Here is a 4,094-nt window from a genome sequence, read left to right as displayed (position 1 = left end):
AAACTCCATCTGGACCAACTGCTTTGTTCTTACTTAGCTACTTTAGCATATTTTCCACTTCATCTCTAGACACCTCTATACGCTCTATGATGTTCTCAGAAATTCTTATTGTGTCTGGTTCTCTTAAGATTTCATTTTGTATAAACACACTTGGAACTTTTGGTTTAATGTTTCAGACATTGCATTATCATTTTCTGTGAATCTGTTTCCTATTTTCAACCTCTGGATATTATCCTTTACCTGCAATTTGTTGTTTATGAATTTGTAGAATAGGCCCAGTTCTGTTTTACATTTATCCATTATCCCTTTTTAAAAATTTCTTTCTGCCTCTTCCCTTACTGCTGTATAGTTGTTTCTCGCATCTTTGTATCGCTGGTATGATTGGGGGTTTGGCTTCTTTCTATTTTGATACCTGCTTGATGGGGTTCTGCTCTTCTACCCCCCAAGCCCGGCCCGAGGCAGGCTCGACTTGTGAGAGTTTGGTCCACCAGGCTGTTGCTTGGAGCGGCCCGCAGGGCCACATACCCACCACAGCCCGGCTGATCCGGAACTTCTCTTAGAAAACAGTCCAGTTTTCTCCTGAAGATGTCCACGGTTGTTCCGGCAATATTTCTTATAGTCGCTGGGAGGACGTTGAACAACCGCGGACCTCTGATGTTTATACAGTGCTCTCTGATTGTGCCTGTGGCACCTCTGCTCTTCACTGGTTCAATCTTGCATTTTTTTCCATACCGTTCACTCCAGTACGTTGTTATTTTACTGTGTAGATTTGGGACCTGGCCCTCCAGTATCTTCCATGTGTATATTATTTGGTATATCTCTCGTCTCCTTTCTAGAGAGTACATTTGGAGAGCTTTGAGACGATCCCAATAATTTAGGTGTTTTATCTCGTCTATGCGTGCCGTATATGTTCTCTGTATTCCCTCTATTTCAGCAATCTCTCATGCTCTGAAGGGGGAAGTGAATACTGAGCAGTACTCGAGACGGGACAACATAAGTGACTTGAAGAGTACAACCATTGTGATGGGATCCCTGGATTTGAAAGTTCTCATAATCCATCCGATCATTTTTCTGGCCGACGCAATATTTGCTTGGTTATGCTCCCTAAACGTTAGATCGTCGGACATCATTATTCCCAAATCCTTGACATGCTGTTTTTCTACTATGGGAAGATTCGATTGTGTTTTGTACCCTGTATTATGTTTCAGATCCTCATTTTTGCCGTACCTGAGTACCTGAAATTTATCACTGTTAAACATCATGTTATTTTCTGCTGCCCAATCGAAAACTTTGTTGACATCTGCTTGTAGTTTTTCAATGTCTTTCATTCCATGTTTGTGTCTTTTGGTCTATGGCCCTCTCTCAATTTCTGTTGAACCAATCCTGTTTTCTGGCCCTGCATCTCTGTTTTGGTATGAATGTTTGTGTGCCTTCATTGTATATTTTGCAAAATTTGGCATACATTTAATTTACTTCCCTGTCTAGCAACAAGTCTGCCTAATTACTTATTAAAAAAAATTTGAAGTTCCCCCATAGTGACCTCTCTCTCTTGAAATCAAGTTTATCAACTGTTTCAATGTCCCCATTTTTTGTGTGTGTGTGTTTGGAGGCTAAGCTTGCTGATACCATGTGTGTGTGTGTTTGGAGGCTAAGCTTGCTGATACCATGTGTGTGTGTGTTTGGAGGCTAAGCTTGCTGATACCATGTGTGTGTGTGTTTGGAGGCTAAGCTTGCTGATACCATGTGTGTGTGTGTGTGTGTGTGTTTGGAGGCTAAGCTTGCTGATACCGTTTGTGTGTGTGTGTGTGTGTTTAGAGGCTAAGCTTGATGATACCATGTGTGTATTTGGAGGCTAAGCTTGCTGATACCATGTGTGTGTGTGTGTGTTTGGAGGCTAAGCTTGCTGATACCGTGTGTGTGTGTGTGTGTTTGGAGGCTAAGCTTGCTGATACCATGTGTGTGTGTGTGTTTGGAGGCTAAGCTTGCTGATACCATGTGTGTGTGTGTGTTTGGAGGCTAAGCTTGCTGATACCATGTGTGTGTGTGTGTGTTTGGAGGCTAAGCTTGCTGATACCATGTGTGTGTGTTTGGAGGCTAAGTTTGCTAACACCGTGTGTGTACTCACCTGTTTAAATAATAATAGGGGTGTGTACCACCTCTGGTGCAATTGTAGGGACCCACAGCCTTGAAGAAAATAGAGTATTCAGAGAAGACCTTGTGGATTCTCACTGAACACTAATCTTTTCTTCTCCTATCACCCTTCTTATTTTGTTTTATGCTGTATTCTATTATATATCATATAAATACATAGCCAAATGGCAATATTTATTATGTCTATACAAAAAGAAGACATCCACTTTATTTTTTTTCTCTCCTTTGTTTCTATGTGGATTTTGTTGTGACTAATGATTCTCCTCCTTCCCATCAACAGGTCTTCCTCACTGGGCTTGCTCGGCTTTTGTGTTACTGTGAGGGTGCCATCATCGTTTACCCTTCAAGACTGACTCATGCTGGCATTGCATTTGTGGACTTCCCTTCACAGTAAACAGTCCTTCTCCATATGGTGATTGTCCAGGGCAAGCAGGGTGTGACTGCCATCTTGGAGAAGCAGGGTCTTTTAATATGAAGAATCTTCCGTCTTCTCTACTTACGCCAGCTTGTGCCGGCCTTGCATTATTGTTACTTCATGGCCCTTGGGCCTTTTTTATTTATTTTACATAATAAATTTTTTTATTAATACCCGTGTTTCACAAGAGATCCTTAACATTTTAAGCACCAATTGTATTGACTAATGTACGTCTTGTAACCTTTAAGACATAAATAGACAAGACATAGATAAATGAGTGAATAATGCTGAGTGACTAGGTTAGGGCGAGGAACATAGTTCAGTGTCTGGCTTTGGAAGAATGCCTACTGTTTTAGAAACCTTATTGCCATGATCATAATCGTATGGGTTAAAAAGCATTTGTTGTCACTCCTACACTGTGGCTTGTTGAGCTTGAAACCTTTGCTCCTTGTTCGTGTTACATCTGACCTTTTGAAGAAATTGTATGAATCAATATCCTCCAAATTGTTCAGTATTTTAAAGGTTTCGCTCTATTACTCTCTCATTTGCATATATCTAAGCATATAGATTAGATATAGATTTAGATTAGATTTTTTAGTCAGGTAAAGGTACATACATTGCAGATGAGTTACAAAGGGAAAGACATTGACTAGAGTTCACTAGCTCTATTGGAAGAGAAACGTCTGCAAGACAAGTGTGGGCAAAAATTAAGGTAGCAGCGGCTCACAACGACCCCCAACGGCTTCATTTTGTATCTTCTCCAACTTGCCCATCCTACCTTTACCAAAACAAGAAATGACAGGTGCAGCATAATCAATAAGAAATCTTACAGTACTCAAGTACATCATTCGTAGCACTTGGACTCCCACTCCTTTCCACAGCATGCCAAGGCCTTCAGAGGTTGTAATCTCTTCCGACATTGAGTCAACAGTCTGTTCATCTCAGTTTCCAAACTCTCATAGGTATATCCAACATATATGCCTAAATATTTATATATATTAACTCTATATTTTTACCGTTTATTTCCAATATAATGGGCCTCCGACTTCTACATTCAAACTTTAGTTTTGTCTTCATTAACCACTAGTCCCATGTGGTGACACTGGTTTCCGAAATTGTCCAACACTGTTTGAATCTTTGAAATATCTTTGCCCTGAAACAAAATATCATCAGCATATATGATTGGAGTTACCCAATTTGAGTATTTCTCAGATGCTATCTTATTCATTAGTACATTAAACAGGGTGAGACTCAACACTCCTCCCTGAGGTGTGCAGAGTTCTTGACCTTGATACCTTGAACCATACAACCTTGATACCACACCTGAGCCTTCCTTTCCTGAAGATAATCCCCTATCCAGCGCAATAATCTCCCTTCAACACCAAGACCAGCTAATTCATATAAAATAACCTCTTTGTTGGCTTTATCAAAAGCTCCTTATAAATCAATAAAAATTCTATAATAATCATTACCATTAGCTAGACATTTAATAATACAGTCAGAGGTACTTTTTCCTCTGAGGAACCCG

At 40.2% G+C, this 4,094-nt stretch overlaps 1 long non-coding RNA gene across 1 annotated transcript in view; it reads left to right on the top strand.

The window, feature by feature from the left end:
• Window positions 1-2,739, top strand: part of LOC138357154 (uncharacterized) — a 7,257-nt gene extending 4,518 nt beyond the window's left edge. Inside the window, exon 3 of the long non-coding RNA XR_011224833.1 lies at window positions 2,432-2,739. This is a non-coding gene — a long non-coding RNA (uncharacterized lncRNA). The remainder of the gene's footprint in view (window positions 1-2,431) is intronic.
• Window positions 2,740-4,094: the final 1,355 nt, after the last annotated feature.

This window comes from Procambarus clarkii, chromosome 76, assembly GCF_040958095.1.
Source record: "Procambarus clarkii isolate CNS0578487 chromosome 76, FALCON_Pclarkii_2.0, whole genome shotgun sequence".
NCBI classification, from domain to species: domain Eukaryota; kingdom Metazoa; phylum Arthropoda; class Malacostraca; order Decapoda; family Cambaridae; genus Procambarus; species Procambarus clarkii.
This window is presented reverse-complemented; position numbering and strand designations above follow the sequence as displayed.